At 41.2% G+C, this 25,000-nt stretch overlaps 1 protein-coding gene and 1 long non-coding RNA gene across 2 annotated transcripts in view; one reads left to right on the top strand and one right to left on the bottom strand.

The window, feature by feature from the left end:
- Window positions 1-25,000, bottom strand: part of LOC127907182 (uncharacterized) — a 251,290-nt gene that overhangs the window by 166,978 nt on the left and 59,312 nt on the right. The gene's annotated exons all lie outside the window — the stretch shown is intronic.
- Window positions 24,286-25,000, top strand: part of LOC127907187 (uncharacterized) — a 44,127-nt gene continuing 43,412 nt past the window's right edge. Inside the window, exon 1 of the long non-coding RNA XR_008063614.1 lies at window positions 24,286-24,714. This is a non-coding gene — a long non-coding RNA (uncharacterized LOC127907187). The remainder of the gene's footprint in view (window positions 24,715-25,000) is intronic.

The following is a 25,000-nucleotide window of genomic DNA, read 5'->3' as shown; positions in this document are numbered from 1 at the left end:
AAATGTAGTGATTGTAAGTGTGATGATGGTAGGTATGGTAGGTTTGGTGATGGTAGGTGTGTTGAAGGTAGGTTTTAGTAGTTGTGGTTTGTTGATGGTAGGTTTTTAGTTGTGCTGATGGTAGATGTGGTAGTTGTGGTGATGGTCAATGTGGTAGTTGTGGTAGGTTAGTGTGGTAGTTGTGGTAGGTAGGTATGGTAGTTTTGGTAGGTAGGTGGGATAGTTGTGGTACATTGGGTGGTAGTTGTGGTAGGTAGGTGTGGTAGTTGTAGTAGGTAGGTGTGGTAGGTAGGTTTGGTAGATGTGGTACATATGTGTGGTAGTTGTGGTAGGTAGGTTTGGTAGATGTGGTACGTAGGTGTGGTAGTTGTGGTAGGCAGATGTGGTAGTTGTGGTAGGTAGTTGTGGTAGTTGTGGTAGGTATATGTGGTAGTTGTGTTAGGTATATGTGGTAGTTGTGTTAGGTATATGTGGTAGGTGTGTTAGGTAGGTTTGTTGATGGTAGGTTTTTTAGTTGTGGTGACTGTAGATGTGATAGTTGTGGTGATGGTCAATATGGTAGTTGTGGTAGGTTGGTGTAGTGGTTGTGGTAGGTGGGTATGGTAGTTTTGGTAGATAGGTGGGGTAGTTGTGGTACATTGAGTAGTAGTTGTGGTAGGCAGGTGTGGTAGTAGTGGTAGGTAGGTGTGGTAGGTAGGTAGGTTTGGTAGATGTGGTACGTAGGTGTGGTAGTTGTGGTAGGCAATCGCAATCACACTGCACACTGCCCTAACCCATCTGGACAAGAGGAATACCTATGTAAGAATGCTGTTTATCGACGACAGCTCAGCATTTAACACCATAGTAGGTAGGTGTGGTATTTGTAGTAGGTCGGTGTGGCAGTTGTGGTAGGTAGGCGTGATAGTTGTGGTAGGTAGATGTGGTAGTTGTGATAGGTAGGTGTGGTAGTTGTGGTACGTAGGTGTGGTAGTTGTGGTAGGTAGGTTTGGTAGATGTGGTACGTAGGCGTGGTAGTTGGGGTAGGTAGATGTGGTAGTTGTGATAGATAGTTGTGGTAGTTGTAGTAGGTAGTTGTGGTAGGTAGGTGTGGTAGGTAGGTAGGTAGGTGTGGTAGTTGTGATAGGTAGTTGTGGGAGGTAGGTTTGGTAGATGTGGTATGTAGGTGTGGAAGTTGTGGTAGGTGTGGTGATTAGGCTTGGGTGGTGTTGAGAACTTCCTTCTCTCATACCGGGATTTACAGTATTACCGGCATAGCACATGAGTGGGAGCTAACATCACGAGAAAAACCTATTGCCCTCTATTACCAGAATGCTAACAAAGTAGCACAAACTGATAACAAATTCACATTAGCTAAATGCTAACAACTGAAAACGAACAAACTAATTTCACATTTCAAAGCAGTGGAGGCTGCTGAGGGGAAGACAACTCATAATAATGTCTGGAATGAAGTCAATGGAGTGGTATCAAACACATGGAAACATCTTTAATGTGGTTGATACCACTCCATGGACTCCAACCATTATTATAAGCCGTCGTCTCCTCAGCAGCTTCCACTGTTGCAAAGAAACTCAAATCCAGCTCATAAAGTGATGTAAGGGATAATCAACGAGCGACTATGAGTTCTATGGTAAATAATGAACACTGCGGAACTGACCTTCCATGGACTTGCATTATTTTCCAGAGAACCATAAAGCCCTGAGTTGATTATCCCTTTTATACCATGGCTATAATTTAACACATTTGCCGGTAGAAATGTGTTCAACATCCATTGAAGTAGCTAGCAAGTTTACTAGATAGCAACAGTAGTTGCCTTGGTAACAAACAAACATACTTGCTAGTTTTGATAACCAAACCATCAGTCCTAGCTTGCTATTATGAAAACCTAATTCAACAACACCAATAATGTTTTCAATTTGACTTCATTTGTAATGTCCAAAAGTCCAAACGTAATTACCGTGGATTGGAGGAAGAGGTCTGTGAACCAATATCCATAAAATATCTGAAGTTTTAGGGAAGCATTTTTCAGGTAAAGTCAATTCAATTGAAAAATTAATAAAAGAGTTTAAAAAAATACAAAAAAGTTAAGTTTATTAGTGCGATGTGGTTCCTGAACCAATGATAGTTGTTTGTATTCATTAAAGTAATATGGGGTGGAAGCTATTGACGTTTTAAGAAAGTATCTTTAATGTAAAGTCAATTTAAGTTGGTAGAATATCACCAAAGTCAAGAAATACAAAAGTAATTGCTATTGATTACAGGGATGAGGTCCCTGAACCAATCACAGTTAGTTTAACTCATGAATGTCACATGGGGTGGAATCTATTGACATTTTAAAGTAGTATTCATGCAAATTTAATTAACGTTTGTAAAAAAGTATCCAAAGTCAACAAATACAACAGAAATTGCTGTTGATTGGAGACATGACGTCCCTGAACCAATAACAGTTGGTTGTTTTCATGAAAGTCTAGTGTAACGTGAATTGTAACGTGAATTTAAAGTCACCGAAAATTCTTAAAGTAATACAATACAAAAGTAATTGTTGTTGATTGGAGGGATGTGAACCAATAACAATTGGTTGTTTTCATGAAAGTCTAATGAGGTGAAAGATATTGAAGTTTTTTTTAAAAGTATTTTTATGTAAAGTGATTTATTTAACATTTTGTAGATTTTATAGAAGTAAAAAATAATGTAACTAATTGCATTCCAGAAAAGAGGTCTCTTAACAGTGTCAAATTTGTTTGAGATCTCTATGTCATGTCGTTGAGAAGGTATTGATATTTTCCTACATTTCACCTCCAAAAAGTGAATATGACACCAAATGGTAAAAACAAGGGGTTTAACTTATTCACTATCATCAGCCAATTTAGAATATTACATTTATATATGTTTTTTTCATTTAACTAGGCAATTCAGTTAACAACAAATTCTTATTTACATTAACTAGCTATGAACAGTAGGTTAACTGCCGTGTTCAGGGGAAGAATGACAGATTTTTACCTTGTCAGCTCAGGGATTCTATCTAGCAACCTTTCGGTTACTGACCCAACACTCTAACCACTAGGATACCTGCTGGTTACTGACCCAACACTCTAACCACTAGGATACCTGCTGGTTACTGACCCAACACTCTAACCACTAGGATACCTGCTGGTTACTGACCCAACACTCTAACCACTAGGATACCTGCTGGTTACTGACCCAACACTCTAACCACTAGGATACCTGCTGGTTACTGACCCAACACTCTAACCACTAGGATACCTGCTGGTTACTGACCCAACACTCTAACCACTAGGATACCTGCTGGTTACTGACCCAACACTCTAACCACTAGGATACCTGCTGGTTACTGACCCAACACTCTAACCACTAGGATACCTGCTGGTTACTGACCCAACACTAACCACTAGGATACCTGCCGCCCCCGGCAGCCTAGTCAACCTTGCATGTTCCGTTGAAGAGGTTTGAAGAGCAAAGTCTGAATCTTTAATATAAAGCTAACCTCACCACTGTACAACACTGTATGATTGTAAATGTAGAAATGTGTTTAAAATCATTGAGTTAATAAAGCTGCATACAGACACCTTCTCTTTTTTGCTTTCTTGAGGAAGGCAGCTCATAAATGCAGGTGTTTCAGCCCAGCTTAGTGCTTTCTGTGGTGGTGGGGCAGCCAGCGAGAAATACAGAGCGTAGGGGTTGGTAATGTTCTCTGGTTGCGCCGTGATTGGCTTAACATCATGTTTTCAAAATCAAAGTTACCAAGCTAGCAGTCATCATCATGCATCCAGACAACAATCTCCTTTTCAATCCTTGTCATATGAAGATAAATTATAGATAAAAAGTATCAGTGCTCATCAGCCTTTCCAAATAAACACAACAAGTTGGAAATCGCAAATTAAACAATGAGTGGTTTGGAAGGAATCAGTGGCTAACTGCAAGCTTAACAAAGCAATCACTAGCCTGCTATTCAACATGACTCCTGCCGCATTCAAAACAACTGAGAACTCGGAACTGGGAAATCTTAGACTTCAGTGAGTTCAAGACAACTGGGACCACTGACTGGGACATCTTAGACTTCAGTGAGTTCAAGACAACTGGGAACTCTGACTGGGACATCTTAGACTTCAGTGAGTTCAAGACAACTGGGAACTCTGACTGGGACATCTTAGACTTCAGTGAGTTCAAGACAACTGGGAACTCTGACTGGGACATCTTAGACTTCAGTGAGTTCAAGACAACTGGGAACTCTGACTGGGACATCTTAGACTTCAGTGAGTTCAAGACAACTGGGAACTCTGACTGGGAAATCTTAGACTTCAGTGAGTTCAAGACAACTGGGTACTCTGACTGGGACATCTTAGACTTCAGTGAGTTCAAGACAACTGGGTACTCTGACTGGGACATCTTAGACTTCAGTGAGTTCAAGACAACTGGGACCTCTGACTGGGACATCTTAGACTTCAGTGAGTTCAAGACAACTGGGAACTCTGACTGGGACATCTTAGACTTCAGTGAGTTCAAGACAACTGGGACCTCTGACTGGGACATCTTAGACTTCAGTGAGTTCAAGACAACTGGGAACTCTGACTGGGACATCTTAGACTTCAGTGAGTTCAAGACAACTGGGACCTCTGACTGGGACATCTTAGACTTCAGTGAGTTCAAGACAACTGGGACCTCTGACTGGGACATCTTAGACTTCAGTGAGTTCAAGACAACTGGGACCTCTGACTGGGACATCTTAGACTTCAGTGAGTTCAAGACAACTGGGACCTCTGACTGGGACATCTTAGACTTCAGTGAGTTCAAGACAACTGGGACCTCTGACTGGGACATCTTAGACTTCAGTGAGTTCAAGATAACTGGGACCTCTGACTGGGACATCTTAGACTTCAGTGAGTTCAAGACAACTGGGAACTCTGACTGGGACATCTTAGACTTCAGTGAGTTCAAGACAACTGAGAACTCGGAACTGGGAAATCTTAGACTTCAGTGAGTTCAAGACAACTGGGAACTCTGACTGGACATCTACCAGATGAGTTGGAAAGACTTCAATGAGTTCAAGACAACTGGGAACTGTGACTGGGACATCTTAGAGTGAGTTCAAGACAACTGGGAACTGTGACTGGGACATCTTAGACTTAATTGGGAGTTCAAGACAACTGGGAACTCTGACTGGGACATCTAGACTTCATGAGTTCAAGACAACTGGGACCTCTGACTTTCTGCAGACATCTTAGACTTCAGTGTTCAAGACAACTGGGAACTCTGACTGGGAAAACAGGTTTGAAGTATCTATATATTTACATGTGTGTTGCATGTACACTAAACCCTCACATTTGGATAATGTCACTTTTTAAAGTGATGACATGTATATTAACAGTGTAAAACATGAATAGATGTTTAAACATTCTTTACCTCATCCTAATTTTCTTCCAGATGCTTGGCTTTTTCTTTGTCTTTGTGTTGGAGATTGGCTCTGATGTGTCAGCCTCTTCTGGAGCTTCTAGTTGCTGGCTGTCTGGCCCCCCCTGATGGTTCTCTGGCCCCTCCTGCTGGTTCTCTGAACTCCCCTCCTGGTTGTCTGCCCATGCCTGTTGCCTCCTTGGCCTTTCCTGGTGGCCATCAGCAGATCCAGTGGGCTCTTGGCTTACTTGTTGGCCTGTGGCCCACCAGGGCAACTCCTGACCGTGGTTGTAATCGTGGCTGTGTTGGGTGGTTAGACACCGGGTGTTGATTTGAGCATCAGCCTCCAGATTCATCTGATCCAGGTAGTTTTCCTTCATCCTCTCCCTCTCCTCCTTCAGTTGTTGATGAGTGTGTTTTTTAAGCAGGGACCGCTCTCTCCACTGCTTATTGAAATCCTCCATCTTCTTCCTTCTCTCCTCAGCCTTCAGCAGCTCCTTCCTCTTCTCCCTCTCTCTCTCTGCCCGGGTCATGGTGGATGTTAGCCTTGTATGTCCAGGGATGGCTGGGAGGGGAGAAGAAGTAGAGTTTACATTCAACTTAGTGGATTTGATATCAACTTAAATGTAATGGACACAGGGAATGAAGAATAGAAAACACAATTGGACCTCAATGATTCTTTACTCTTTTCAGTTAAGCAAGGCATGGAATGTGTCAATAAAGTGCAATAATTCCCATCCCGAATTGACCTGGTCCTAAATTGAACATGAGTCCAGAATGGCACCTATTCTTAGTATAGTGCCAGGGCATATGTGATCACTTAGGGCCCCATGGCCACTAGTAGCCCCCGGATCCCCCCCAAAACACGTTTTTGTGTGTGTTTTTTATGAACTCTTTCTGAGTCTCTACTTAAGTCTTGAGAGTTAGACTAGTAGATAACACAAGGTACCATTTAAAAACGTGGTTGTTATCAGCAGTATTTTTCTTGTTCTGTCAGTCAGACACTCAATGAGCCATGTCAGCTAACATATTCTTTGGACAGTAGTTTTATATTGAAACAATGATGCAACATGATGACTGGTGTGGAACGTATGTGTGTAGAGGAGACTAAAGAGGATGATGTCATAAGTAGAGGGAAAACAGGTCTTACCTATGTGGACGATCTTATGGCCCTCCTCAGCCTCTCTCTGATATGTTCTCTCTATCTTTCTGAGGTTCCTCTTCTCCCATGTTTTATTCACCCAGCCCACAGCTTTCCTTCTGATACTTTTATCAGGTGGGAGAATGTCCTCCTTGTCATCGTCCTTCTCCTCCTCCTCTAACTCACCCCTCTTGTACTCAAGGATCTCCCTTCTTTCCTCTTCCACCATCTCCTCTCTCTTTTTTTTGTCTCTATTATATTTTCTCTCTCTCTGATTAAAGATAAATGGCCTTCAATGGCTCTCTTTCTCTGCTCCTCTCTCTCATCCTCTCTCTGCCTCTCCTCCTCTCTTAGTCTCAACATTTCTTTCTGTCTAGCAATTTCAATCTCTTGTTTTCTATCCTGCTCCTCTTGTTGTCTTGCCCTCTCCTGTTTTCTTTCCATCTCCAGCCGTCTTTCCTCCTTCTCCCTCCTGATTTGTTGTCCTCTTTCTATGTGTTCTCGTTCCCCTTCAACACTTCTAACCTCCTCTCTTTACGCCTATTGAAGACTTCCCGTGCTTTTGCTTTAACATTAACTACTACATGTTTCTTCATGCTTACTTCCTTTCCTCTCTCTTCTCTTTCCCTGTACTCTTCCTCTGCTTCCTTAATCACTTCCTGCTTTTCTTCCATCTCTCTCTCCTGTTCTATCTCCAGTTCATTCTGTCCCTCAATTTCCCCCAAAATATTTTTCTGCCCCTCCTTTCTTCTTCCTGCTTCCTCCCTTTCTCTCATAATCATCTTTTCTTTCTCCATCTCTTTCTGTTGCTGATCTTTTAATTCCATATCTCTCTGATTGTCATTGTCTTTCTCCCTTTCTTTCTCCTTCTCCTTTTGTTTCTGTCTCTCCTCTTGTTGTTGTCGTCTGTGTATCTCTTCTATCTCTCTCTGTCTCTTGTTCTCCCTCTCTCTTCCCTCCTTCTCCATGTCAATTTGCTTCTGTTTCCATATATTTTCTTCTTCTTGATCTCTCTCAAACATTATCTTTCTCTCCTCTTGTTGTTGTCGTCTTTCTTTCTCTCCCATCTCTCTCTGTCTCTCTTTCTCTTCGATCGCTCTCTGTCTCTCTTCTTCTCGTTCTTCCTCTTCCATCTCTTTTTGCTTCTGTTTAAATAGTTGTTCTTCATTCTCTCTTTCAATCTCTTTCTGTCTCTCTTCTTCTCTTTCGATATGTTTTTGTCTCTTTTCCATTATCTTTCTTTTGATATCTCTCTGTCTCTCTTTCTCCCTCTCTCTTTCTTCCTCTTCCATCTCTATTTGCTTCTGTTTACATCTTTCTTCTTCAATCTCTCTTTCAATCTCTCTCTGTCTCTCTTCTTCTCTTTCCATAATTTTCTGTCTCTTCTCCATTCTCTTTCTTTTGATCTCTCTTTGTCTCTCTTTCTCCCTCTCTCGTTCGTCCTCTTCCATCTCTTTTTGCTTCTGTTCAAATAGTTCTTCTTCATTCTCTCTTTCAATCTCTTTCTGTCTCTCTTTCTCCCTCTCTCTTTCTTCCTCTTCCATCTCTATTTGCTTCTGTTTACATCTTTCTTCTTCAATCTCTCTTTCAATCTCTCTCTGTCTCTCTTCTTCTCTTTCCATAATTTTCTGTCTCTTCTCCATTCTCTTTCTTTTGATCTCTCTCTGTCTCTCTTTCTCCCTCTCTCGTTCGTTCTCTTCCATCTCTTTTTGCTTCTGTTCAAATAGTTCTTCTTCATTCTCTCTTTCAATCTCTTTCTGTCTCTCTTTCTCCCTCTCTCGTTCTTCCTCTTCCATCTCAATTTGCTTCTGTTTACATCTTTCTTCTTCGTGCTCTCTTTCAATCTCTTTCTGTCTCTCTTCTTCTCTTTCGATATGTTTTTGTCTCTTTTCCATTATCTTTCTTTTGATCTCTCTCTGTCTCTCTTTCTCCCTCTCTTGTTCTTCCTCTTCCATCTCTATTTGCTTCTGTTTACATCTTTCTTCTTCAATCTCTCTTTCAATCTCTCTCTGTCTCTCTTCTTCTCTTTCCATAATTTTCTGTCTCTTCTCCATTCTCTTTCTTTTGATCTCTCTCTGTCTCTCTTTCTCCCTCTCTCGTTCGTCCTCTTCCATCTCTTTTTGCTTCTGTTCAAATAGTTCTTCTTCATTCTCTCTTTCAATCTCTTTCTGTCTCTCTTTCTCCCTCTCTCTTTCTTCCTCTTCCATCTCTATTTGCTTCTGTTTACATCTTTCTTCTTCAATCTCTCTTTCAATCTCTCTCTGTCTCTCTTCTTCTCTTTCCATAATTTTCTGTCTCTTCTCCATTCTCTTTCTTTTGATCTCTCTCTGTCTCTCTTTCTCCCTCTCTCGTTCTTCCTCTTCCATCTCAATTTGCTTCTGTTTACATCTTTCTTCTTCGTGCTCTCTTTCAATCTCTTTCTGTCTCTCTTCTTCTCTTTCGATATGTTTTTGTCTCTTTTCCATTATCTTTCTTTTGATCTCTATCTGTCTCTCTTTCTCCCTCTCTCGTTCTTCCTCTTCCATCTCTATTTGCTTCTGTTTACATCTTTCTTCTTCAATCTCTCTTTCAATCTCTCTCTGTCTCTCTTCTTCTCTTTCCATAATTTTCTGTCTCTTCTCCATTCTCTTCCTTTTGATCTCTCTCTGTCTCTCTTTCTCCCTCTCTCTTTCTTCCTCTTCCATCTCTATGTGCTTCTGTTTGCGTCTCTCCTCTTCTTCTTCTCTCTCCATCTCCTTCTTCTTCTCATCTTCTTCTTGTCTCTGTTTTGGTATTTTCTCCATTCTCTTTCTTTCTACCTCTTTCTGTTTGTTGTGCTCACCCTCCATCTTCTCCTCCATGTCCATTTGGTTCTGTTTCCATTTATATTTGTCTGTTTCCATATTTTCTAATTCTATCTGCTGTTCCTTGATTTTCTTGAAGACTTCCTCCAATTCAGACGTCTTTTTGTCATTGATGAGGGGTCTCCATCTCCATCTCTCTCTCCACTCTATTTTTCATCTCCTCTTCACTTCGTCTCCAATAATTTTCTCTCTCTCTGTTTCTATCAAATGTTCTCTCTGGTTCAGTCTCGTCTTTCAATCTAATCTCTTCTTTCATTCTCACAACCTCTCTGTCTAACACTAGTACATTTTGGTTAACCTGTTTCACTCTCTCATTCTGTCTTCTAAACGCTTCTTTAGCTCTTTCAAATTTGATTTTGTATTGAATCTCTTTTGTTGTCATATCTTCTTTCAGTCTCTCAACCTCTCTCTCTAACTCTTTTACCTTTTCGTTAACCAGTTTGACTTTCTCATTCTCTGCAATACGCATGTCTCTTTCTCTTTCAAATATGATTTCCTTCTCAATCTCTTTCAATCTCTCAATCTCTCGTTCTAACGCTTTTATTGTTTCTTCTGCCTGTTCCACTTTCTTCTTCATTTCTTGTCTTTCCAATTCTGCTTTTCTCTTCCTTTCCATCTCCCTTTCTCTCTCCCTTTCCCTCTCTCTTTCCCTCTCTCTTCCTGTTTCAATAGGTTTGTTGTTCCAGGCCAGTCTTGGTCGCTGCTCCTCCATGACTTTCTGCCATAGCCTCAACCTCTCAATCTCTTGCTTCATTTTAAAAGGTAAAGTTAGTGATAATCTATTACCAAGACATACTTTCAAAGGATTTGCAGAGAATGATACACAGAAATACAACCTAGAGCTAGGTAATTGAATCAAACACTGGACAACATCAATAGCAGGGTCATGTTGATCAATTCATCTGGACAATTCATTGTCAATTAATGTATTGACATGGTTTGAAAAAATTATGAGACATTTTATGGAATCAATTATGTCCAAAATGTGTACAAATACAAACACACAACCTGCTTGCCCATTCAGTTAGGGGTTTGAGAAATTCCTGTTACAATTTGTGTGATGTTACAACAATGTTGCCTCTGATGTTTATGCTTGTAGAAATTACTCCTACAAATGATGCTTCACTAATGCAACTATTTACAACCTGCACAGATACAGTTATCAACAACAACAACAGTAATGACGTTAATAAGGAAGTGGATATTCAACCGGCAGAAGAAAGGCATAGGGGTTGAGATAAATGAAGGTTAGGTTCAGGACCTAGGGTTGGGTTCAGGTAAAGGTTAGGTATAGTTTCAGTGAGGTTAAGGTAAGGGTTAAGGAAAGGAATAAAAGTTAACATTAGGTTAGCGTACCGCTGTCTGCCACTATTCATTTTCAGCTGGGTAAATATACACTGCCTTTTAATAATAACAATGACATGTCTTACGTGGGCCAGTTGTAGGTCCACCATCAGTAGATCCAGCAGTTGTTTGAGTCTGTGGATCTCCTGCAGTTTTCTCTGGTACTCCATTGCTTCTGTGGCTCTCTCTGCTTCTCTCTGTCTCTCTGCTTCTCTCTGTCTCTCTGCCTCCCTCTGTCTCTCTGCCTCCCTCTGTCTCTCTGCTTCCCTCTGTCTCTCTGCCTCCCTTTGTCTCTCTGCTTCTCTCTCTCTGCCTCCCTCTGTCTCTCTGCTTCTCTCTGTCTCTCTGCTTCTCTCTGTCTCTCTGCCTCTCTCTGGCTCTCTGCCTCTCTCTGGCTCTCTGCCTCTCTCTGGCTCTCTGCCTCCCTCTGGCTCTCTGCCTCCCTCAGTCTCAGGATCTCAGCCTTCCACTCTTTCATTAAACCCCTTTCAACTCTTCTTCTCCTCCTTTCATCTTTTAAAAGGGCTCGGAGATGGTCTGTCTCAGACTGTAATTCTTCAATGATCTTGTCCTTCTCCGTTCCACCATTCCTCTTCTTCTTTTCCTCCTCCCAGAGGCACACTTGAAGTCTGTCCATCTCCTTCTTCTGGTTTCGGATCGTTCGATCCTTCCCCATCAACTCAAGCATGTGGGCTTCCTTCTCTGTATAGGTCTTCTTCTCTTCTCTCGGGAAGTGAACCTCCATCTCTGCCTGCTTGTAGCTGGGAGCAAAGGAATGTCAACACATTATTTAGGAAGTGAACTCAGACAATTTACTACAATATTAAAATAATAATTCAACTTCTGCTCAATGTAACTGTCTTTAATAACACAAATCACACAACTGTGACTTACAATACGTGAATGTGATGAGTTGACTGTCCATGATGGCCAGAGGTGGGTAATGTGTCACTCTGGTCCAGGGCGTTACGTACAGCTTGCAGACACTGAGCCTTCCTTCAGCAAGCCGCACATAATGCCTTGGACCAGAGCTAGGTTATGTGATGAATGACTTACAGACTGTTCCATATGATAGGAGGGGGTAAGAAGACAGTCCCAGTAGGAGACGGAGATCGTCCAGAAGAAGAAGAGCTGTCCATCTCCCCAGAGACTGCAGGAGAGGTCTACAAGTTTTATTTCTGGAAAATAAAGAGATGCCTTCGTTCAGCAACAATGTGTGTTTCTATGTTTCTGTCACTAGATGGTGCCATTGTACACAACATTTACTCACCAGGTCAGTGAATTCAGAAAGAGTCTTCAGAGTTGAGTCCTCAAACTCTAGCCTACAACCCATCATGCATCAGCAAAACTAATATAATAATACCTCATCACAACTTCATAATCACAGTACACCTGGATTGTGTTCACAAAGTGTTTCAGGGTAGAAGTGCTGATCTAGGATCAGGTCGCCTCCTGTCCATCAAAACGTATTCAGTTTAATTTAAAAGACCAAACTGATTATTGATCAGCACTCCTTCTATGAGACTTTGTGAATATGAGCCTATGTGAAAGAACCTTTCTGGCATATGCTGGCTAGACAGTACACAGACAATTCAGATAGTCCGACAGACAGACAGAAGAGTAGATACAGATGGAGTGATTGATAGCAACAGAAATAACGAAGCGGATGGTTAATGTATTGTAAACTTTTGTAAATATTTGACTCACCTCAAATCACACGTGTCAAACCTCAGTTTTAGTGTGGAACCGAATGATATCTTTGGCATTAACTTTCTCTGGTCTGGAGCTGTATTGTTGCGTCATTTGAAACGCTTGAGCGTCATAATCCGTTCACCGCGCCTGCTTGATTGACAGCTTGGGGTTCTCCTGCGCACCAGTGTCCAAAAGTCGATGATGTTTAGCTACTCATAATTGATAAAGACATAACTATTTTCACTTGACTTTTATTTCGTGTATTTTTGCCTAAGGTTATTTGGAATTCTATGTTGTGTGATTTGTCTTTGTATGGGCCTAAAGTTAAATGAAATACAAACAGCAACCAAATAGCCTGAGAAAAAAATAATAACATTACAGCCATAACTGTACAAACAAACATCCAATCACAACTCTCTCCCCACTATTTATTATTTCTGCAGTGAGGATTCACCCCCTTTAGACAATGATGTTGTAATTTATCTACAGAAAAACGTTGTTCTGAGCTCAACAAGCAGTTGTAGCAGTATGCAAATCATAGAGCCAGATGAATGGCTCTTTCACCGATGCAATTCGGTTCCCGAGGTTCAACAAAAATATCCGTTCAAAAAGAGCCGTTCGTTCGTGAACGACACATCACCACACTGTAGTTCTCCACCATTTCGTATCGTGAGCTGGAGGAGCGTTCGTCCAACTTCTCATCCAAGTAAATGGCAGCGGCGCATCATCCATCCGCTGAAATCCCAAGGGACTGGGAGGATAGTTCACGATGCAACAAGCGTTTGGGGAGGACATTCATTGAAACGCAATGACTTTTAAATTCTTGAGGGACTCTTGCTCCAGGGGAAATCTCAGCAGTGATGTCTCTGCTGTGCGTCAGAGGTGGGATCTTTTCCTTCTTCACTATGCTTATTATACTGTACATATCGGTCACATTAATGACATTGCACTCAGGAAAGTTGTCTGTAGGCTATTGGGGAGATGCGCATAGCCCGTTGAGTTGTCACGTTCCAGTCCAAACATGACCTGGGATGTGAGAAGGGAGCTATTCTATAACACATGTAGATGACATGTTGTCTTTATATGTAGATTATATTTTGGTTTTATATTTCATATTTGATTGATGATTAGCCCTATGACTTTTGATTCCACTTTGGCTACCTTGCACCATTTTGTCCTCTCTTGTTATATCTTAAACTTTATGCCCTTGTGCAGATCTTCTCTCTAAACAATAGTCATAATAGTTTGAGAATGAGTTGAGTAAACTACACTGCCCTAACATTATCCTCTCATCATGGGTGTGATTCAGACTCTAGTTTCTCCCTGTGTGTCCAGTAAACCTCCTCTCATCATGGGTGTGATTCAGACTCTAGTTTCTCCCTGTATGTCCAGTAAACCTCCTCTCATCATGGGTGTGATTCAGCCTGAAGCTGGAGAGGCCAGTAGCAACCAGCCCGACCACTTTATTACTAGTTGGGGATGGATAGTATCTCTAGAGGTACAGTAGGAAATGTCCATGTAAAAGGATTGTCTATTAGGTATCTGTTGTGAAATGGTTAGATATTACTTGTCAGATAATACTGCACTGTCGGAACTAGAAGCACAAGCATTTCTCTAGACTCGCAATAACATCTACTAACCATGTGTTGTGACCAATACAATTTGATTTTGATTTGAGCACCAATTATGACATTCATAAGAGCATGTGTAATTGGGTGTGAAATGAAATCTAAGAGTGTATATTTTTGGTAAATGTAATTCTAGATACATTTTTCAACCAGTGAAGGCTTTTATTTCTGGGTAAACAGATGGAAAAGGGATCTTAGAAAACATCACCAGAAAAAGTCTTAAAAGGTCCAATATCAGAACTACATAAAAGCAGAATCATGTTGACATAAAGACCCCTGACTACTATTATCAACACTTACATTTGGGTTTGGAGAAATCATTAACCTTCTTTAAGTTTCAGAAATATTACCTTGTGCCTTGTAATTCCGTTACCAAAAACCCACATAAACTTCAAGATATTTTCACATTTGTCTTTGTGAGGAGGGGGGATAATGAAAGTTCACAGAAGTAACCAGTAATGGTGGAGCTAACAATTAGTTCTAGTGATTTTTCTGATGTATATTTTGTGAATTATTAAGTGCTTAAAACTCATAATTCCGTTACCAAATTATACTATACTAGCGTATACGTCCAACTTAAATGGTTTGTCAATGTTGGGAGCGTCAAGCACTGGGGCACTACCAAGTAGTGCTTTGGCTGAATCTAAATGTAATGGCAGATTTCCTCCTCTTCGTCAGAGGTGTTGCAAGGATCGGGCCAAAACACAGTGTGGTAAGTGTCCATGTTTTAATAGAATAAACTGAACATGACACAATATAAAATAACAGTCCCGTGTGGCACAAAGACTGACACAGGAAACAAACACCCACAAAACAACAGTGAAACCCAGGCTACGTAAATATGGTTTTAATCAGGGACAACGATAAACAGCTGCCTCTGATTGAGAACCATATCAGGCCAAACATAGAAATAGAAAAACATAGAAAAACACACAGACTGCCCACCCCAACTCACGCACTGACCATACAAAATAAAGGTCAGAACATGACAGTACCCCCCACCCCAAAGGTGCAGACTCCGGCCGCAAAACCTGAACCTATAGGGGAGGGTCTGGGTGGGCGTCTGTCCACGCGTCGGTTCTGGCGCGGGATGTGGACCCCACTTCACCAAAGTTCTGGTGCGCCTCTTCGCCCGCCTCTGTGGCCTCTTTAAAGCGGCGACCCTCGCCACCGACCTCGGACTGGCAACCCTACTAAAGGGCCCCACTGGACTGAGGGGCAGCTCCGGACTGAGGGGTAGCTCCGGACTGAGGGGCAGCTCCGGACTGAGGGGCAGCTCCGGACTGAGGGGCAGCTCCGGACTGAGTGGTAGCTCAGGACTGAGGGGTAGCTCAGGACTGAGGGGTAGCTCAGGACTGAGGGGCAGCTCCGGACTGAGGGGCAGCTCCGGACTGAGGGGCAGCTCAGGACTGAGGGGTAGCTCAGGACTGGCTGACGGCTCTGGCAGAGAAAAACACACATAGAAAAACACACAGACTGCCCACCACAACTCACTCCCTGACTATACTAAATAAAGACAAAACAAAGGAAACAAAGGTCAGAACGTGACACAAAAGCATAGTTACATTCCTGGGACCACTTAAATGGTACTTTGGGATTAAGCAGCGATGTAAGGAGAGCTACTACCATCGAAAAATTCTTACAGAACGTACGATAGTACCCTCCCATCCCCAGGAATCTGCACAACTAGCGTCAAGTCGTGACAGCAGGAAAAGCAACAATTGCTTCCACTTTGCCAGTTATTTGGCACACTTGACCTCGTCCCACCTGAATCCCCAAGTTAGCCACAGTAGCCTCCCCAAACTCACACTTGACCTCGTCCCACCTGAATCCCCAAGTAAGCCACAGTAGCCTCCCCAAACTCACACTTGACCTCGTCCCACCTGCGTCCCCAAGTAAGCCACAGTAGCCTTCCCAAACTCACACTTGGCCAAATTGAGGGTGAAAGAAGCATTCTCCAACCACTGAAACACACTTTTCAAGGTGGCGAGATGATAAGACCAAGTTGACGAATTAATCACCACATTGTCAAGGTAAGCAAACGGTGCTACAACCATTATATTATAAACTACTAACATGTAAGCTATCAGACTGAGATAAACTAGCCTAGAGCTAGCTAGCGCTTAGCCAAGCTAAATATGGTTAGCATCAAGTTAGCAAACTGTTAAATGCTAATTTTGTAGAAATATTAACACATTTTATCGTGACATCACATATTTACATATATTACCTGAACTAAACTGAGTCTTTGTTGATAGAAAATAAAACAAATGGGATCTAAAACATTGTTGAAAAAAAAGTACAGAAAGTTCAGACGCCATCTTGTTCCCTTCTCTTACATGTAAACCATTAGCAACCTAGCCAACCTCCATTACTTACAATGGGGAAAATACCAACCAGTTTATCACTCTGTTAAAACTCCCTTCAATTGCCTTCAAATGTGACCAAACTCATGGACTATGTAGTTAACCATGTTACCTCAATATGCTGAGAGTCATATTGCACTTTTGCACATTACGTGACTGAATTAATAGGGTCAAATGATGAGACGGAGAAACGTTATTAGTTTTCAGTAGTAGGCATTCTCCAAGATTGAAGAAGAAACCTATAAGACCTCACAATCTCACTCATGCCCCCCATTGACATCACAGCTCCCCCTAGCAGCAGTAATCATATACATTACTTTAAATGCAAATACCTGGGAGGCCTAGAAAATGATACAAGGGATGGCTCCATCAGATAACAAATGAAATAAAACCTAAAGAATATGACCATACATATTTGTGTGTTGCACATATACACATGGCAGATGCTTGGGTGCCACCTTGACATCTCTGATCTGCTTGCCTCAGTGGTGGAAAAAGTACTATATAGTCATACTTGAGTAAAAGTAAAGATACCTTAATAGAAAATGACAAGTAAAAGTGAGAGTCACCCAGTGAAATACTACTTGAGTAAAAGTCTTATTTAATTTTAAAGTACTAAAAAGTATCAAAAGTAAATTGGTATCAAAAGTAAATGTACAAGTGTAAACCATTTCAAATTCCTTATACTAACAAACCAGACGGTACAATTTTATTTTATTTTTAAAATGAATTTGTGGATAGCCAGGGAACACTCCAACACTCAGATATAATTTACAATCGAAGCATTCTGTGTTTAGTGAGTCCTCCAGATCAGAGGCAAGTAAAAGTGACCAGGGATGTTCTGTGCATTAGTGAGTCCTCCAGATCAGAGGCATTTAGGGATGACCAGGGATGTTCTCTGCAATGAGACCTACACAGAACAAGGTGCTTTCTAGGGGTAAAGGATTATTCCTCTGTCCCCATAGTGAGAACCCTTTTTGGTTCCAGATCAGAACCCCTTCTGTGACCAGGGATGTTCACTGTTTGGGCTCCATTCCAGATCAGAGGGTTCTACCTGGAACCAAGGATGTTCCTTCTGTTTAGCCTAGAACCCTCCAGATTGGAACCCCTTTTTAGAAGAGTGTCCTCAACAAGTTCTCCTGTTAATTGTTTACACCATTTCATTCTGTCCTCAAACTGCTGATTGGTATTTTTGATAACATGGAAAATGCACCACCACCAAAGGTTTTCATCATTTTCTTTAAATAGCAGTGTTCCAAGATCCTCCAAAGGGTGACAATATATCCTCAAACGGAAGAAAGGAGACAGATAGGGGCCCCCCCACTCAAAAGATCTTAAGGGTACTTTATTTTTTTCATACTGGATGCTCTCACCCTCATCACTATCTCATTTGTCATCTTCCATTCATGGCATTTCAACATTAACACAGAGGGGCTGTTGGGGATTAATCAGAATAGTTGGGTAACAGATAAGATGTTTTATTTTCATTATATGCTTGTGAGTTACTTCTCATATAGAATGTATCTTGTTGTACTATAGTGGTGGCCGTTTGCAGTTATCTGTTCTCTGTCAGGGGTCAGTTACTTGGGCCGCAGAGAGGGGAGGGGTCAAGCTTGTCTTCATATGTAAACATATCTTTTAAACCGTGTGAAGGGATGATTGTTTTGGAACCAGCATCATCTCTTGGTTTTCAATGTCTCTTAAGTCACTGTGTCTCCAAGATCCTCCAGAATGGGGTGTCTAAAATGACTGATATATATCCTAATGTCTTGGACTATGTTGTAAAGAGACACAAGGGGAACCTTGTTTTAGATCCCAAGGGAACTATAATTTATAGCCAATGCTGTCTGGCTCTGGGATACCCTCATCACTAAAGTCTTCCTTTGTCATGTTCCTAAGATCTGTTATTCGTCATGTGAGTTGAGATGGGTGTGTCTTGGCTATAAATTATACTAAGAACTGTTTTGTAAGGCCTCTCAGAGAATTAATTTATAGACACTGAATTGATCTGAGAGCCACAGGGTTGTGATGGAGCTCATATAATCAAAGATGGACTTTATGATAACTCTGACTTGTGTGGTTTTCTCTCATGATTTGGTAAATACAGGAAATTTCCACTACAGGGCACATCACACTCATGTCTTTTCTCGGAACTCAAACCACACACACACACACACACACAGACAGACAGACAGACAGACAGACAGACAGACAGACAGACAGACAGACAGACAGACAGACAGACAGACAGACAGACAGACAGCATCTTGTTTACATTTCTCACATTGTAGGCGTCCAGCTGAGGCCCTGGATGGACCATATTGCAATGAGATGGGCACAGGGGTATGTACAGTTGATGTCGGGAGTTTACATACACCTTAGCCAAATACATTTAAACATAGTTTTTCACAATTCCTGACATTTAATCCAAGTAAAGATTCCCTGTCTTAGGTCAGTTAAGATCACCACTTTCTTTTAAGAATATGAATTGTCAGAATAATAGGACAGAGAATGATTTATTTCAGCTTTTATTTCTTTCATCACATTCCTAGTGGGTCATAAGTTTAAATACACTCAATTAGTATTTGGTAGCATTCCCTTTAAATTGTTTAACTTGGGTCAAACGTTTCGGGTAGCCTTCCACAAGCTTCCCACAATAAATTTGGTGAATTTTAGAATAATTTTTGTTTCATCAGACCAGAGGACATTTCTCCAAAGAATGCGATCTTTGTCTACATGTGCAGTTGCAAACCGTTGTCTGGCTTTTCTATGGTGCTTTTGGAGCAGTGGCTTCTTCCTTGCTGAGGGCCTTTCAGGTTATGCTGATATAGGACTCGTTTTACTGTGGATAAAGATATTTTTGTACCTGTTTCCTCCAGCTACTTCACAAGGTCCTTTGCTGTTGTTCTGGGATTGATTTGCACTTTTTGTTTTGCACCAAAGTACGTTCATCTCTAGGAGACAGAACACATCTCCTTCCTGAGCGGTATGACAGCTGCATGGTCCCATGGTGTTTATACTTGCGTACTATTGTTTGTACAGATGAATGTGGTACCTTCAGGCGTTTGGAACTTGCTCCCAAGGATGAACCAGACTTGTGGGGGTCTACAATTTTTTTTCTGAGGTCTTGGCTGATTTCATTTGATTTTCCAATGACGTCAAGCAGAGAGGCACTGAGTTTTAAGGTAGTCCTTGAAATACATCCACATGTACACATCCAATTGCCTCAAATTATGTCAATTAGCCTAACAGAAGCTTCTAAAGCCATGACATCATTTTCTGGTATTTTCCAAGCTGTTTAAATGCACATTCAAGTTAGTTTATGTAAACTTCTGACCCACTGAAATTGTGATACAGTGAATCATAAGTTAAATAATCTGTCGGTACATTTTTGGGGGAAACATTACTTGTTTCATGCACAAAGTAGATGTCCTAAACAACTTACCAAAACTATAGTTTGTTAACAAGAAATGTGTGGAGTGGTTGAAAAATGAGTTTTAATGACTCCAACCTAAGTGTATGTAAACGTCTGACTTCAACTGTATGTACAGTCCTTTCTAGTGGGGAGACAAATGAGTTGAACAGGAGAAGAGGATGAGGTTGGTGGTGGAGGAAGAGCAGTGGGGGTGGTGGGTAGAACAGCTGCAGTGACGTTGATCGGTTGCTCTGGCTCATCACTTGTTGACTAAAAGAAAGAAAGATTTAGACATTTGTTGGACATTGCCATAGTTCAACAGCTGAAAAGCCTTCATTAACATCCTCCCAGAGATAGAAAGACATCCAGTATTCACTGAATGAAGTAGACTATTTACAATTTCATTCATCAATTAAATAAATGATACTATAGTACATTCAATGACGTTATTATTGTGGACTATAGGCTACTCCTGTATCTACCTTCTACAATACCGTCATCATTGAATGAAGCAGCATACCCATCCACATTTATTATGGTAGGTGTGGTGGTGGTAGGGATGGTAGGTGTGATAGGTGTCGGGATGGTAGGGATGGTAGGTGGAGTGGTTGTAGGTGTGGTGATGGTAGGTGTTGTGATGGTAAGTGTAGTGATGGTAGTGTAGTGATGGTAGGTGTAGGTGTCGGGTGATGGTAGGTGTGGTGATGGTGATGGTAGGTGTGGTGACGGTAGGTGTGGTGATGGTAAGTGTAGTGATGGTAGGTGTGGTGATGTTAGGGATGGTAGAGGTGATAGGTGTCGGGATGGTAGGGATGGTAGGTGTAATGGTAAGTGGAGTGGTTGTAGGTGTGGTGATGGTAGGTGTGGTGACGGCAGGTGTGGTAGGTGTGGTTATGGTAGATGTGATGATGGTAGGTGTGGTGACAGTAGGTGTTGTAATGGTAGATGGTAGATGTGATGATGGTAGGTGTGGTGATGGCAGGTCTGATAGTAGGTGTGGTGAAGTAATTATGGTATGGTTTTTGTGGTGATGGTAGGTGTGATAGGTGTGGTGATGGTAGGTGTATGGATGGTAGGTATGGTGGGTGTGGTGATGGTAGGTGTAATGGTAGGTATGGTGATGGTAGGTGTGATAGTTGTGGTAGGTAGGCGTGGTAGTTGTGGTAGGTAGGTAGGTTTGGTGGGTGTGGTGATGGTACATGAGGTAGCTGTGGTTATGGTAGGTGTGGTGATGGTAGGTGTGGTGATGGATGGTTTGGTGAAGGTAGGTATGGTAGGTGTGTTAGGTTTTGTGATGTAGGTGTGAAAGAAGTGGTGATAGTAGGTAAGTTTGGTAGGTTTGGTGATGATAGATATGGTAGGTATGGTGATTATAGGTGTGGTAGTTTGGGTAGGTAGTTGTGGTAGGTTTGGTAGGTGTGGTAAGTTTGATGATAGTAGATGTGATAGTTGTGGTGTTGGTGGATTGTAGGTGTGTTGATGGTGGGTAGGATAGTTGTGGTAGGTCGATGTGGTAGTTGTGGTAGGTAGGTTTGGTAGTTGTGTTTGGTAGGTGGGGTAGTTGTGGTACATATGTGTGGTGGTTGTGCTAGGTAGGTTTGGTGATGGTAGGTTTTGTAGTTGTGGTGATGATAGGTGTGGTAGGTGTGTTAGTTTTGGTAGGTTGGTGTGGTGGTTGTGGTACATAGGGGTGGTAGATGTGGTAGGTAGATGTGGTAGTTGGGATAAGTAGGTGTGGTAGTTGTGGTAGGTAGGTGTGGTAGTTGTGGTGATTAGGGTTGGGCGGTATCCAGATGTTCATATTGTCATACCATCCTTTTCTCATACCGGGATTTACAGTATTACCGGCATAGCACATGAGTGGGTGCTAAAAACACAAGAAAAACCTATTGCCCTCTATTTCCAGAATGCTAACAAATTAGCACAAACTGATAGCAAATTCACATAGACGCTGTTAGCTAAATGCTAACAACGGAAAACAAACGAGCTAATTGCAAAGCAGTGGAGGCTGCTGAGGGGAAGACAACTCATAATAATGTCTGGAATGAAGTCAATGGAGTGGTATCAAACACATGGAAACATCTTTAATGTGGTTGATACCACTCCATGGACTCCTAACCAACCATTATTATAAGCCGTCGTCTCCTCAGCAGCTTCCACTGTTGCAAAGAAACTCAAATCCAGCTCATAAAGTGATGTAAGGGATAATCAACGAGCGACTATGAGTTCTATGGTAAATAATGAACACTGTGGAACTGACCTTCCATGGACTTGCATTATTTTCCAGAGAACCATAAAGCCCTGAGTTGATTATCCCTTTTATACCATGGCTATAATTTAACACATTTGCCGGTAGAAATGTGTTCAACATCCATTGAAGTAGCTAGCAAGTTTACTAGATAGCAACAGTAGTTGCCTTGGTAACAAACAAACATACTTGCTAGTTTTGATAACCAAACCATCAGTCCTAGCTTGCTATTATGAAAACCTAATTCAACAACACCAATAATGTTTTCAATTTGACTTCATTTGTAATGTCCAAAAGTCCAAACGTAATTACCGTGGATTGGAGGGAAGAGGTCTGTGAACCAATATCAGTTTGTTGTATTCATAAAAGTGGAACCTACTGAAGTTTTAGGGAAGCATTTTTCAGGTAAAGTCAATTCAAATTCCTTAAAAAATATAAAGTAATATTAGTGGGATGAGGTTCCTGATCCAATGATAGTTTATTGCCAGCAGCATACCACCCTGCATACCACTGCTGGCTTGCTTCTGAAGTTAAGCAGGGTTGGTTGAGGTCGGTCCCTGGATGGGAGACCAGATGCTGTTGGAGGGCCAGTAGGAGGCACTCTTTCCTAAAAGAGTAAAAAAATATCCCAAAATGTTAAACAGGTGTTTAAGGTCATTAAAGATCCCATAACACTGATCATAAGAGTTAAGGTGTTAACCCTGGTGTCCTGGCTAAATTCCCAAGCTGGCCCTCAAACCATCTCAGTCAATGATAGTTGTTTGTACTCATTAAAGTAATATGGGGTGGAAGATATTGATGTTTTAAGAAAGTATCTTTAATGTAAAGTCAATTTAAGTTGGCAGAATATCACCAAAGTCAAGAAATACAAAAGTTATTGCTATTGATTTGAGGGATGAGGTTCCTGAACCAATAACAGGTGGTTGTATTCATGAAAGTCATATGGAGGGGAAGATATTGATGTTTTTATTGTAAAGTGATTTATTTTACATTTTGTAGATTGTACAGAAGTAAAAAAAAAATGTAACTAATTGCATTCGAGAGAAAAGGTCTCTTTACAGTGTCAAATTTGTTTGAGATCTCTATGTCATGTCGTTGAGAAGGTATTGATATTTTTCATTTACAGGCAATTGTATGCGATGCAGTTTTAAGACGGTTCCTTAACCCTCTGAGCAGAGGATGGCACATTTTTAGCTACATTTCACCTCCAAAAAGGGAATATGACACCGAATGGTAAAAACAAGGGGTTTAACTTATTCACTATCATCAGACGAGTTAGAATATTACATTTTATATATAAATATGTTTTATTGAAGAGCAAAGTCTGAATCTTTAATATAAAGCTAACTTCACCGCTGTAAAACACTGTATGATTAAATCATTCAATTTTGATTCACCATTAAAAACGGTGAATTAATCTTTTAATAATAATGTATCAACCCTGTTACCTATAGATAGACAGTCTAGAAATGTTTAAACTATTTACATGTGTTTGGTAAGCTTGCATTCCATTCCCCCTGTCACATGGGGATCTATGGTTGATTCTAGATGAAATAGTCAACTCTGTTACAGTCAACCCTGTCACTTTATTTGGCACTTAATAGGCACTTGCTATAGTATGTATTTGTTACTTTTGAGATGGGAAAACATGTTTTTTATTAAGTTGAACATGTGCTATTTATGACAGAATATTAGAATTAGGTGAAATAAAAGTTACACTCCCCAAAAGGTACTCAATTGGTGGAATGACCCGAGTACTGAACTGGAGGTGGGAAGGCTAACGATGCATCTACTGTTGCTCTCTCCTCAGACTCTTAGAGAAGCTATTTCAATCTGATATTTCTCCTATGGTCTAAAATAGATGTGTATAGAGGACTCCTCTCTAATATAACATGTCACACATTGTATCAAACTGATGGAATGTTAGGTGTCTCATTGAAAGTCTAACATCTACCATGACTACTGGATGTTTCAATTCTAATAAATAACAAAACAATCCACACCGTAACAACAATATTGCTTTTTTACTAAATGCTTTTATTAAAGAATAAAACTTTGCTAACAAAAATGACATCATCAAACATCACTGGCCTGACTTGAGCAGCTCTGCCCGGGGGATGGAGCCAGCAACTTAGCTGCTACCGGTCCGGTCCAGGCTACCTGCAGACCTCCTCCCAGACCTCCTTTTCAGCACCTCCCTTAACAGGAGAGGTGGTGGAAATGATCAGAGTTGCATTCAACTAGAATAAAGATGAGAAACTCTGGTCTGTGGAGCCACTGGTCTGAGGGGAGGACTTCTGTTGAAACCATTTCCATTTTTGGGATATTTTCTAGGACTGTAGAGGTGGTAAGCAGAGATGAATTTAACTAGGATACAGATGAGAGTCTCTGTTCTTGGGAGGAGGGTCACTGACCTTCGATGGTTTGTTGCCTGATAAAGAGGATACTTGCTGGCTTGAGGAGACTATAATGTTTTGAGGAGGAAATGTGGCTCGATGACTTAAAGAGGAGGAGGAATTATTGGGCGACACTTTTAATTACCAACGTAACCTCAGTGGAACTGTGGCTTCATCGAGTTCCAGCTCTAGGCAGACAGCAGGTCAGGAATGCTGTAAGACATCACAGAGACAGGTAAGTATCTATATATTTACATGTGTGTTGCATGTACACTAAACCCTCACATTTGGATAATGTCACTTTTTAAAGTGATGACATGTATATTAACAGTATAAAACATGAATAGATGTTTAAACATTCTTTACCTCATCCTAATTTTCTTCCAGATGCTTGGCTTTTTCTTTGTCTTTGTGTTGGAGATTGGCTCTGATGTGTCAGCCTCTTCTGGAGCTTCTAGTTGCTGGCTGTCTGGCCCCCCCTGATGGTTCTCTGGCCCCTCCTGCTGGTTCTCTGAACTCCC

This window comes from Oncorhynchus keta, chromosome 14 (assembly GCF_023373465.1).
Source record: "Oncorhynchus keta strain PuntledgeMale-10-30-2019 chromosome 14, Oket_V2, whole genome shotgun sequence".
In the NCBI taxonomy this organism is placed as follows: domain Eukaryota; kingdom Metazoa; phylum Chordata; class Actinopteri; order Salmoniformes; family Salmonidae; genus Oncorhynchus; species Oncorhynchus keta.
Note: the sequence above shows the minus strand (reverse complement) of the source record. Positions and strands in the feature narration are given on the sequence as shown.